This window comes from Cryptomeria japonica, chromosome 7 (assembly GCF_030272615.1).
Source record: "Cryptomeria japonica chromosome 7, Sugi_1.0, whole genome shotgun sequence".
NCBI classification, from domain to species: Eukaryota; Viridiplantae; Streptophyta; class Pinopsida; order Cupressales; family Cupressaceae; genus Cryptomeria; species Cryptomeria japonica.
Genome location: NC_081411.1, coordinates 217,780,827 through 217,795,161, shown reverse-complemented (window position 1 = coordinate 217,795,161; position 14,335 = coordinate 217,780,827). Strand labels below are relative to the sequence as shown.

Genomic DNA, 14,335 nt, shown 5'->3' with positions numbered 1-14,335 from the left:
ACCCTCTCTCTGTTGAGGGAAGGCTATGCTGACATTGAGAAGGACAAGTAGGAAGCTAGAGACCTCTACAAATTCATGTCTAACAAATGGAACAGTACTATGGAGGCCAGTGGGGTGTTCAAGGCAGCCCTGTAGTTTGTTTTTTTCCTGTTGTTGTTTTTTGATTGCTAAAGACTTGGTTCTTTTTTTATAGTAGTTGTTGTTATTTGTTGTTATAGTGTTGTTTCTGTGCTATGAGTTTTGATAGTTTTGCTATGTAAAGGGTCAGTGCCCTTGTTCTCACTACTTTTTTTAATCAAAAACAATTATAAATTAGAACTCTTGCAGTTCAATATCAATAATATATTGAGTTCTTTATGTTTTATCGTGGTATTAGAACCTGCTATGGGAGAGATTTTAAAGCAACTTTGCATTCTCAAAAAATCTTTGACAATTTAGAAATTAGCAGTGTAGTTTTTTTGTGTTGAAGAGTTGAGGCATCGTAGTTCAACACTTGTTTGACCACAAGAGCTAGTTTTGTGATGGGGATGTGGTCTAATGCAACTGGTTCATTGGATCCCTCATTGTATTTTAGGAGGTGCACTGATTTGAGAATTTGTTGTTTGTGGCTGATTTCTGCATTATCACTACTACATAAAAGGACATTTTAAGACGGTTTTTAAAGACAAAAATAATATTTTGTCTTAAATAAACACATTATTATTTTAATTATTTTGGTGTGCATCTTTATCTTGCTATTTTATCATGATTTTGTTCTTTTTTGCTTCTGAAAGATGACCATCTACCAAAACATATGTAACATAATGGTGCCTGCCCCATTGAGGAAGTTATTAATGCTGACATTGTCGCTTGGTTTGTAGAGTTCCTTACAAGGCATGAGTTTCCATCACTTCAGGTGGAGTGTCCAATTTTCTCGATAACTTTTGATAGAATATCAAATCAGCATAATGCCTGAGTAATTCTTGTGTTTCAATTGTTATGGTATAGTTTGGAGCTCCCTGGTCTTTGAAAAAGATTGCAATGGGAACCTCAAAGAAAACAAGAGTTGTGATTGGTGATGGATCTATGCCATATTTTGTGGAGCTTCTTTGATCCCCTAGAGATGATGTGCAGGAACGGGTTATGTTCTGAACCCTTTCACTTGCCACCATATTTCGTAACTATGATTTTTGCATCTGCTGGCTTTCTACAGTTCTTTTTTATTCCTGACATTTTTATACTACTATAGTTTATTCGGGTTCTCACAAATATAGCTGGTGATAGCACCGAGTTTACAGATATAGTCCTCAGTCATGGTGGCCTTATGCCACTCTTGGCTCAATTGAATGATCATGCAAAGCTGTCAATGGTAAGAAATGTTATTTATAAATTGCATAATAACTGTCGAGCACACCACAGCCACCCTTTAAGCAGGTATAAATTATGAAAAGGATTGTCTATTACCTAAGAATTTGAATAATTGTAAGACTTGATGATTATAGCTGTAAGCCATGGAATGGATGTACTAACCCTTTCTATATCACTTAAAACTATCTTCTTTGATGCAAACAAAATTAGTACTTCTAGTTCTTGGTTATCTAATTTAAATAGATGATGAGGAGATCTTGTTAGATGCATGTTGGGCTCTGTCATACCTATTAGATGGAACAAATGATAGAATTCAGCCTGTGATAGAGGTTGGTGTTTTCCATAGACTTCTTAAACATTTATTGTATGTATATATTTCTGATCTACAATTGAAATAGACATTACCCTATACAACTCCAGAACACAAAGTTAAATTTGCCTATGTTATGATCCAAAGAAAATTGCTACTGAAAATCAACGTACATCAGTAGGCTGAAAGTTGATGTATTTTGCACCAATAGTCTTTCAACTACAACATTTGTGCTTCGTGTAATGTCTACATGGTCAAATTAATAACTATGTTGCTGAAATTCATTTTTCATACAATGTTTTGCTGCTACCAAGTGCCAATGTACGATTTTCATTTTCTTAATGCATAAACTAAAGGTACAAAAATGCTAATGTTCTTGGTATTGTGTTTGAGAATCAACCAGACAAAGAATTAGAATGTTTATTTTAAGTGTCAAGGACAAAATCAACATGAAAGCAATGGACAAGCATGGAAAGAAGTACACAACACATACTACCATTACAATAAAATATGCTCTTGGTTCTCTACTTGATTAAATATCAAAACAACCTCTGTATACTCTATTCTACCATTATGTCATATGCAATTTGGTTTTATACCAAGTTGAATTTGTCTTGGTAACCCTATCAAGTGATGTGTTGGTTCCTGCTGAGTGGAAATTGTTTGTATACATTCTTAGTTAGTGGAATTTATCTATCTAAGTTTGTACCAAGCCAAACATGTTGCTTTGGGGAGAATGTCGGCATAGGTTGATTATACACCTTCCTATTATGTCAATCCCTATTATCTAAATCAAATTGGTAGTTTAGGGAACACCACACAAGTTGAATAAGTTAAAAATTATAGGTAGAAATTGAATGAAATGTAACTCAAACAAAATCGATAGAGTAACAACCTAGGCCTATCCCAAACACTTTGAATGACAAACATGGAAAAACCCCTATACAGTGTCATGTCCCAATCAACTATAGAGAAGGCCGGTGGCCTTGGCCTCGTGCCACTATACCTCTCATTCTTTTTCCTATTTGATAAACTTGAAGTCATAAAATCCTTAGCCTTTCTCTATTGAGGTGTCTTTTTTCCTAGCAAATAGGATATTTATAGAAAATTGATGTATGTTTTTTTTTCCTCTTGATTTGTTTCATTTATAATTTATTCATCTCCAATATGAAATGTAATTTATGTAATTTTTTTGGATTTATTTGTAGTTTTTTATGGGGATAAAAGAGACAAAATTCATATTTCCTTCTAGATATACATTCCAAGTTTCACTATCATATTGCAATGCTAAATAGAGGAATTATACAACCATCTATTTTGGTGTTAATCTCAAGTAATCTGAATAATTTTCTTACAAAGTAAATATTTGCAATAAGTTTTGGAAAAAGAAATAGATCCAAGCATTACAAACAACAAGGAGCACTGCTCAAAATGCTTAATTAATGCCACGTACTTCATCTAGGTGCATATGCTTTTAGATTGACTTGTTCATAGAATAATAGACTTTATATCTAGGACTCTTTTCTTTCTTAATTGTTTTTGTCAATACCACTATGTCTCCTTTTCACTTGGAGGAACTTTAGTGTCTTCATTGGGTTTCTCATTTGTAGTAGAGAATATTACCTTTTAATCCACCATCTCTGATTGTTCTTCAATACCTTCATTGATCTTATAAAAATGTCCACAAAACTTGCTTGAGTCCCCACACCATAAGCTAGTGAACTAGAGAATTCAAGTTGATGGATAAGATAACCTTAGCCATCTTAGCACTGAGAATTGTGAGGGGATTATACACAACTCTTTCTCTTTGATTTTCTGTGTGCCTATTTCCATCTTCAATACTTGATTAGTCTCCACCTACTTCTTCTTCAGTGGAATAGGCCCTCCATACAAAAGATTTTGTGGAGCTCTCTTCTTCTTTATATAGGATTTATCAAAGGATTTTTGTTCAGATACAGACTTGATTCCCTAATCACCTTAATTTTGTGGTGCCTTATGGAGCTTAGACCTGACAAATGTCTACACCTATAGCTCTAGATAGCATGGTTGTGTAAAGAAATTTTATCATGCTACATATCATCACATGTTTTGTGCCACCATGACCTCTAGATTAAAAAAAAAATCTACTAAAAAGATGCTTCTTAATCATATGTTCTCTATCATCCTACTTATCAAGGATCTATTGATTACTAAGATCATTGTTTTCCTACCTCCCATGGGTATAGTGCAACTGGTTAGAGGTCTTTGTGTATTGATTAGGAAATTATGAATGAAAGGGTAAGAACTCCAATCCATCCTTGAGAACCTTACTCACACTCGTATTTTGACTTAGAAGATGCAATCTTTTCTTAGACTGTCTTGAGCTTCGCCCACCATTTTTACAATGATTAATGTTTTAAACATATTACTAAGATTGGCATTATCAATGACAACAATCTTCTCAAGGATGCTTCCTCCTAAAATTTTCCTTCTTAACCTTCTTAAAAAATAACATGTTCTTTTTTGGTTATTATTGTAGTGTTCATCAAGACCACCAGTCTCGCATTCTCTAAGTAAAAGTTAGAGTGTCACAACCCCTTTATGTTTTTCATGTCAATAAGACATCATAGTTGCATCGAAGGGGAGCCTTATTGCTCATACTAGTGTTTCTCAATAAGTTAGCCTTTTTTTAAGCATAGACTCTTTATCTTTTTATCCAATAATTATTTTAAGGTTTCCTCATAATAGACTGATCTTTTTTACCTAATACTATCATGACATTTTTCAAACAGCAATGTGATTGTCCTTCTAGCCTAATACAGTCACCACCTTTCTTTCATGCATTGTTCTTATCCATATCCTAATGGCAAAGGAGTGTCATAAATTGTATTGAACAGATTATGTTGTATCAGTACCATTACAGCTCACCTTCCTTTGAAATGAAATGCATGAATTTCCCCTTGCATTTGTATACTTTATGGTAATGGTACTCAAGCTACTTCATTAATGTCCTAACGATGCGAAGATGCCTTTAAGGTCTCGATCTTTGTTTTGACAGTCTTAGTTGTTGGTTTCAAATAATTTTCTGATATATTTTGCTCTTACCTTGGTTGTGTGATCTTTCTTTGTATTGTCCACTTGTGGCTTTTGATTTTTGATTAGATTCTTGTCTTATTGAGTATGTTGGTCCTTTCTTGTTTAATTACTCCCTTGAGTTGATGACTGTTATGGACTGCTATGATGATATCTCTTTTTGACTATTTTATATCATTAAAGATGATTACAAGAGTCTTTCCTCTTTTTCTTTTGACCATCCTTTCATCCTTGGATAGCATATTTAGTTGGCCTACCATAGTCATGTCATTTCCATTATTCTTTTGTGCTTTGGACTATGTATTTAGTTTCCATGCCTAACTGATTGAGCTTCTTTCATTTCTCTATACATGTTTATGACTATGACTGAGAACAATGTTGAGAAATACTCCTAATATATTGGTTGCACTTGTATGATTTTCATCTAAGAAATGGTAACAATCTTTTGTTGATACCCTCTTATTCTTGTGGTCCCTATCAAGTAATTAAGAAATGACCATCTTCCCCTGTATCATTGTTTATCTTTGTCTGCCATTCATGCTCTTGCTGTCTAATATATTTTGTTGCTCATTGTTCCTTATCTAATGTCTGATAGTACCCTTGGCCCTTATTCTTAAACTCTCTTTTTCCCTATCATATATTATCATTTTCATTTCTTAATTTTTGACTCTTAACAATCTTGAGTCCCTTAAAGGGTGGAGTGACTTGAACCTTTGACTATCATGATGGTCAATCCTTTTCCCATTTTTTACTATGTCTTTAACCTAGAATGTTAGGAAACTTTCCACCCATGATACTAGGGCCTACTCATCAAACCCCTTTGATATTTTTGACAATGCTTGCAATGAGTTTATTACTATGTTGATCTGGGACTGTTATTTTCCATCTTTCACGCATGTAATTTTCACCATTGTGACTTGTGGTTATAAAACATTCCTTTGGTTTCATTCATGATTGTGGGGGTTTGCTAACTAAATGATTAATCATTTCCCTTTGATGGTCATGACTAGGTAGGGTTGTTATTAGACATTGCTTCTATGACTTTGAACTATTCTAATGATACTATGCCAAAGGTAGTTATAGTACTATGACTGTAATTCTTCAAGGTCAACCTTCTTTGCTCCAATGCGACTTATCGTTTCATGGTTCTTGTATTGGGTTTGAAGACAATATTTTTCTTATAAAGGTTCATGTTTGTAAAATCTACACACATGTCATTGACCTCATAAAGGGATCAGTGATATTTTTTAACTGAATTCTTGTGTCATTGTAGATTCATAATTATCTTACTCTCATCTTTTAGCCGTCATTTCTCTATTATCTATCAGATCTAGGATTGATACATACCACTGGCTTGCATTTCTTGAAATAGCCATAGCTCCTTAAAGAAAAATGTCACACATTTACATTTTTTATCAATTGCTTATCCTTCATTGAAAAAATGTAAAAGACACACTTGCATCAGATTTTATATAATGTTCATATACTCTGATATCTCCTTTGGACTGTAACTCCTTGTTTTTAGCTTTTAGACATTGCTCATGACTATTGCATTCATCCCTTGTTGTGTCTATACAATGGTATGAGGTTTGTGCATAGTTCTCTCAGCTGTTACCATTGATTCTCTTGAGACTACATCTTCACCACCTTGAGAGGATTGCCTTTTCTCATACACAGTCCCTTTCTTATTTCATACATTCACTGTTTATTGTCTTCTTTGTAGATTCCTATTGATGGTCTTATGGGATAAGATATTGACTTCACTATGACCACAACCTTCTAGACATGCCTCATTCCTTTCCATTGATGTCTCTAGGACTTCTCTCTTTTGTTGTTAGTTACTGTCAGGATCATTTGACTATTGTAACTCCAATGAAGACCAATTCTTTATGTTTCTTTGACAAAAGGTAATGAACTTTCCGTGTATTGGTTTTGCTTGGTATCTTGCTATCCTTTATGCTCATTCTTGGGACTCCTCTCAAGGATTACATTAACGCATTCTTTAATAGCTATATGTAAGAACCATCTCCAAAATGTGTACCATACAAGAAAGGGCATAAAAAACTAGTGAGGTGAAGGAGAAAATAAATACCTAGAACTGTTCCTTCTTAAGGCTTTGTAATCTGATCTTAATGCCCAAGTTAGGCTTCATTAGGCGTAGCCTCTTGTCTCTCTTTTCTCCCCTGTCACTAACCTTGATGCTGGATTGTTATGTATTCTCTTATTCTAATGTTTGTCACTTGTTACTGTGTCTTAATGATGGTTGCCTTGTCTTTCATATCTCTGAGAGTTGGTTCTTTGTTGTATTGCATATGATGATCTGACTTTCCTTAAATGCTACAACAAACCCTCGTTCACTTATGTTTGGTTGATTATCGTTACTGTACTTGGATACCTTTTTGTCATAGTCATCATTGGATGATTAAAACTCCAATCCTCTTCTAATCCTTTGTCATTAAAAGACTGTCACCATTCTTTGAATGCTGCAATTGATCTCCGATGTTGTCTTCATGCTTAGACCTAGGACTATCTTTGTCCAATGAATGGACTGTTTATTTTTGTCTTTTCCTCCATTTGATTACCTTGGCTTTGGCTACTGATTTTCAATGGACTGTCTTGTCTATATTTTATTGCAGATCTACTCCTTTAATGTTGTCATATACACATCTATTTTGTCTTCCTTTTTTGGCTCTGTAATCTGACCTTGCTATTTCTTAGCACTGTGACTATTCACTATCTTCACGTTTCTTTCATTCATTGGTTGTGGTGACCATGTATGTCACTGTCATTATAGTATGTGATTGTTATTTGCTTGCATGCTTGTTGTACATTAGCAACATAATGAGTAGTGATCAATATTTCTCCTTAACGTGGTTCTTTATCTTAATTTTCAAAATACTTGGTGATTTCTTCCTCTCTATCCTTGATGATGCTCTGTCACCATTTTCTTATATTGATTGTCATTATCTCATTGCAAGGTGCTCTTGATGACTTTGAATACTATAGTTGTCCTATGAGGGCCAATATGACTGAGCTAGCATCAATACCATTTGCATCAGCATCAATGCCTTTGTATCATCTAGCTTCTTTTGACTCTACTCTTTTTTTACTGATTTTTTATGCTGATTATTGTTGATGTCTTATGCTCATCTCATGTTGCTTGTACCTAGTAGTTTACCATTTATTCTTATCAAACCTTAAAGGGTTGATTCAGTAACTTGTAATATGTTCTCTTATGCATAGGTCATTGTTGTCTTAGATCCTTATAGCCTCCTTGATGCTACCCTTACTATTCTTGTTGCTTATACTACCGCTTTAAGGTTGTCAAACACTTATATTAGGTGATATGTCACTCTAGTTTGTAATGAATGGCTTCTAAAAGTTGCTAATTTTGTTCATCTCAATTCATGAACAATAGATTTTCCTTGAATTTGACATTTACAATGGAAGGAGTCTTTGATTCCCCTAGGATTTTGCTAGATGTTGTTGGTGGTGTGCCTAATCCTGAGGCATTAATAGGTACCTTTGATGAAGCCATTATGTCTCATGTATGCCTCTATTACTGTCACAACTTTACAGAAACTATTTTCCAATGGTCTGTGTAATATGACTATCATTGCTTCAACTATCAAGTTGCCCCTTCATGGCATTGTATTTGTATTTATTTGTTGACCCTTATTGTAGTAACAACATTGCCTTTTGTGTAGGCTACATTTTTAAAACAAACAAAATATCATGTTTTGTAGTTGGCTTCAAGAATGTTGTATACACCTAGACTCCTTTATCTTTGACACAAGATTGTTTTGACTTTCTCTATGACTGCATCATTTTTTAAAGCAACACTTCTCTCTACATTGTTGCTTTCTTCTGTGTCAAGTCTTCTATTGATACTACTGGCTATGAATGGTCCTTTTCATATGCTTTGGACTGTTATTCATGATTGTGAATGTCAAAGAACCTTTTCACTAATTCTTTTTACTATATACTGATTGCTTGTTGTTATTGTTGTACTGCTTTGTCTCTTTGTCTAGGCATTACACTGTCATACATGGGTTTGAAAGAATGACCATGACTTGTCTTCATGCACAAAAGACTTTTCTTTTACCTATTTCAATGTGGAGAATTAAATTTTAAAATCTTTCGCATTATCCGAGAGAAAGTTTTAAAACCGTAACTTGTCTGGTTGAGCCATCAAAATTCTTGACTTAGAATTTTGATTCCTTATATAATTAAAACTCTTTAAAATTTAACTAAGCAAACCTAGGACCTTACTGAGCCATTGTTGACTCAAAGGGAATAAATAGGCAACAACTATCACATAATTTTTACTCTTTGTAAGCTTCATTAATGGATATGATCTGATTGCCACTGGTTTTGTATTGATCATATATAACAGACATCACCAGCATGGAAGGTGGCAGACTAGAATTGGAAGAGTAGCTGGCAACAAAAATCTATATTTAGAAACATTTAATAAGTTTTCTCTCTTTTTGTGTATATGACAACGATTCGTTTATGGTTTAATGTAATGGCATTATATTTTTATAAGATAACTCTTCAAAGGAAACCATTGAGATATTAGTGTTTTTCCCATTTCATGAGACATTAGTTTTTTTTCCATTTCATATTCTCACTTGATTGAGTTAACTTGATAAGGACACAAGAAGAGGTTGTTAAGGCATACAACATTGTTGCCATCAAATTAAGAGGCCTTAATACTATGACAAATTTTGATATGGGCGGATATGTTGTGAATAGTATAATTGAATAGTATAATTGAAAGTTGCAAAATGGATCGTGGAAGCCAATATATCTGATCTAAGTGTTGAAGGCTATCGAATAAATGAGGATATGAATTCACAAATCACAGACACTTTAACCAGTTACACCAAGACTTGTTTGTTCAACTGATGTGCTTCTGTAGAAGTTAAATTCTCAAAATGAATAAATGAAGCAAAATTTTGTGCTTGATTAATTTTGAAGCACAAGGCCTTCCATGCATTCAATGTGATTTGTAATGGCTCGGTTGGAATTTTGTAAATTCGTTAACAGAATTAATTTATAAGATAGTTCCAATAGAAATATTTAAAGGATATCAAATGATCCTTTCTAGGGGAAATCAACTGATCCTACTTTATTGGCAAATTATTGGCAGGCAACAAAGAAATGGTTGTCAAGTTAAAGAAATGGTTGGATTGTTCAATGACTGTCAGCAAGAACAATTGAGCAGATGAAAATTATATATTGTAATCTTAATGAATATTAGTGTAGTTTATTTATCAAGCCTGAATGTCAAGAATAATGAAAAAACTAAACCATGTATCTCAGGTGTGTTTCAGTTATGTTGCAAGATCCATTATAAGAGTTAGTTTAGCAATCAGTTGAGCCAACTGTGGAAGCTGTTAATCTACAGCAACAATTATAAATTGTAACTCTTGCATTTTTATCAATAACATTTTCAGTTCTTTATGTTTTATCAATAACTACCCAAAGGAAACCAGAAGAATGACTTTTTATTACATTCATTACAATATGAATTTTATCAAACTATTTTGATAACATGACTATCATTATCATATGACAAGAACATGAAACAAAACAGTCAGCCCTAAGGCACACCCTAAGCCACACACTAAGGAACATATTAAACTTCGAGAGAAAATCAATTTTAAATATTTAACACTTTTAAAAACTGTTCGTTAAATAGACTTTTTTTTAACCTCTCTGTTTTTTAGGAGGTGTCTCAATAAGCAGAACATGGCTTATGTCGCTCTTTTCATTTTGCGCCCGTTGGCCGTTGGAATCTACCCATCCGTCCGCAACAGATACGGTTTTATCATTTCCAATGATTTGTTTAACCGTTACAAGATAATCTATCGCTTCCTTCAGACATGCAATACGCCAGCCGAATGGTATCGTCTCTTTCTTTTCCTTTTTCATGAACTTAGGGGCTCCGCCAATTAGCACCACATGCATTTTATGGCTGAATTCCTGGCTCTCGCTTTCCAGATTTCCCCATCCTTCGGGAAAGATTATTTTTTCATCCTGTTCAAGCTTTATTTTGCCTTAATCAATGTTAAATTGTCCTTCACTTCCTTCGCAGAGGATAAATTCCAACCAGATGGTATTGGATTCCCCCATTCATGCTTCATGAAATCTGGACTGGTATTGGATTCCCCCTTTCGTGCCATGGGGACTGGTAAATATGTATTCACCTAATTCATTTTTTTATTAACTGTATTCACCTAATTCATTTTTTTATTTCTTAAAATCTTATCACCTAATATATTTTTCATTTCCTAGAAACTTATTACCTAATTCTTTCCTTCATTTTCCTCTAGCCTTATCACCCAATCCTTCTCATTATCACCTCATTCAATCAGTCATTATGTATGATCTTATTATTCGTTCATCGCATAGACCTTTTGAAATACATCATTTAATGATTCTATATTATGGAATACTAGTTTCCATCAAAACATTAGCTACTACTCAATAAGTAGTATTTTATTTTTTAAAGGGTATGAGAAATAGATATTTTTTCTATGTCAACAATAATGATAATAGATACTTTTTATTATTTATTTACTATGATATTTAAATATTATCATCTTCACCTAGTCATCACCTAATTCATTCTTTCATTTCATGTAGCCTTATCACCTAATTGATTTCTTCATTTCTTTAGAATATTATCACCTAACTCTTTCCTTCATTTCCCTGTAACCTTATCACCTAATCTCCTATCATTTACACCTAATTCATTCACTCTTGTTGTTATCCATCAATCTCTTAAGACTTTTTCACATACATATTTGATTTATCCATTCATCACCAAATATGTAATTATCTATTTCATCAAAAATAATAAAAAAACTAAGCTATTAGCATTATCATTGCTAAGCTTAAAAAGTGCATCCTTTATTATTTAGGAGCACTAGTTTCTATCTACTCATTTAAGTGACATTTTGTTTTTTAATGGGCTTGGGTGATAGATATTTAACTCAAATTCACATTATTGAGGGAATGGGTATTATTGGAATTATTTTTTTTATTTTTTTTTTATAAATAAATGTATATATGAGTAAATACATAACAATAGAAGATTACTAGAGAAAAATCATGGTAGCATTCTTTCTTTCAGATCTATAGTTTTTTTATGACCTAGGAAAAAAATTGTAGCACACATCCAAGATAAACAAATCACAAGTATTCAAATATTTAGAGTTGTGATAGGTCATGGTTGATTTAAAAAAAAAAAAGTAAATTAGGTTCGACACCTGCTTTGCTCCCCAAGGGTATTATGTTGGATAAGATGTAAATACATAAGACCAAATAGATCTAATAAAGAAACTTAGTTAAGAATATTTTTATTTAATTGTTACAAAAATATGATAAACAATTGTGTACATTTTTCCCCTTTATCCAAGCAAGTAGACCAAAAGTTTCATCTAAAATAGGGTTTTCTAATTTTGAAAAGTATATCTTAGGATTAAAATGTTTGGATTGGTAAGAGTTAAGGGAAGGAAACCTTTGGTTATTTTAAATAAATTAAAGGTAAATTTTAATATATTATTCTTACTCATTTTTATTTTTGTTAAAATGTGAAGAGAATTTTAATAATTTTAGATTGCATTTCATTTATTAAAGTGTAATTTTTTTCTCTTGTTCTTCCACTTTAGTTTTTGTTCATGTAGCCAAGTATGGATATGTTGTTAGAATAATTTATCTATGTTGACAATAATTATGATAGATGCTATATGTAAGAATTTCACATGACTTCTTAAAATATATGCATTTACACTTTGTATAATATTTGATATTAGGAATCAAAAGTGACCAGCCTTAAATTCAACATTAATCAAAATGCATAGGTACATTTGTTTTTTGTTTTTTTAAATTATTGAAAATAATTATTTTTAATTAAGATGTGATAAACAAACTCTTCTATTAAATAGATAAGTGTACCATGGTTCCTACATTATTTCAAACTTCAATTGTTGAACCATTTCCTAAAATATTTCAATTATTTTAATTGGTTTAATTAGTTTAATTATTCAAATCTTTTCTTATGTCTTTTCATAACCTAACCATATCCCAACTCTAAACAAAATTTTACCCTATGACTTATCTTAATAAAAAATTATAATAGATTGAAGCATGAACCTTAACCTAAACAAATTTGGACCCTAAACCTAACATTCAACCAAATTGAACCCTAACCATAAACCTTACTCCTTAAATTAAACCAAATTGAACCTAGTTCACTTAACCTAATTTAATAGTAAACTAAATTGAAACCTAACTCTAAACTTAATCCTAAATTAGACCAAATTGAACCCTAATCCTAAACTTAATTAATCCCTAAAAGTAATTGAAATTCATCTATAACCATAAACCTAATTAACTAATAAACCAAACCTAAACCTTACACTAAATCAAGTGGAATTGAAACCCTAAAACACTACAACATTTATTGCTAACTTTAGACATAATTTAAAACTAAGTGAAATTAAATGCTAACCCTTAATGTAATTTAAGACTAAACACTAATACTAAGACTAAACATTAAACTTAACCCTAACCAATTTCATCCCTTATGGTAACCCTAATGTTAAACCGAATCCAACTCCAATTCTTAATCAATTTTTTAATACTAATTCTAACACTAAACCAAATTTAACGTCACCCTAACATAAAAACAAACTAAACCCTAACCATAAACCTAAACCTAAAAACCCCTAAACACTTAAACCATATTGAACTATAGCTCCAAGCTATATAGAGCCTTAATCCTAAAACTAAAGCAAAATAAACCTTAATTCTTAACCAACTTTTAATTCTCAGCCTAACTCACAATATATATTAATTTGACCTTATCATTGAACTATATGGACCTCAACCATAAATTTAATTGAACCCTAACCCTCATACTAAACCAAAAGCTAAATTCAACTACCCTTTATAAAATTATAATGCAAATTGAATTTTGATTCCTCTTCAACCATAACCCAAAACTAGCCCTATCCATAAACCAAATTAAACAGTAAACTAGATTGAACCTAACCCCAATCCTAAACCAAATTGAACCCTATCCCAAACACTAAACCAAATTGAACACTAAATCCTAGTGTTAAAACAAATTGATCCATAGAAATAAAACTAAAATACATTTAAACCTAACCCTAAAACTAATTAAATATTAAACTAAATTGAAACCCAACATGTTAGCACTAAAAAAAATCAAACCTTAACCCTAGAACAAGTTATACATTAATTCTTACACCAAACCTATTTGAACCATGTAACTCTAAACCAAATAAGATGCTAACCCTAACACTAAACCAAAGTAGAATAAAATTGAACTCTAATCTTGTCACTAATTTACAACTCAAATTTTAACTTTACCACTAAAACTAATAAAAAATTAAACCAAACTAAACCCTATTGTTAAACCATACTGAACTTTAACACTTAACCAAGTTATATTCTAACTTTAAGCCTAATTGAACCCCAACCCTAAACCAAATTAAACTCTAGACCAACATTAAATCATAAAACAAATCAAACCCTAAATAAATAAATCATATTGACCCCTAACACTAA

General features: G+C 32.2%; 1 pseudogene; it reads left to right on the top strand.

Annotated features, from left to right (window-relative positions):
* The first annotated feature begins 802 nt into the window (after nucleotides 1–802).
* Nucleotides 803–1,426, top strand: LOC131856595 (importin subunit alpha-2-like; annotated as a pseudogene).
* Nucleotides 1,427–14,335: the final 12,909 nt, after the last annotated feature.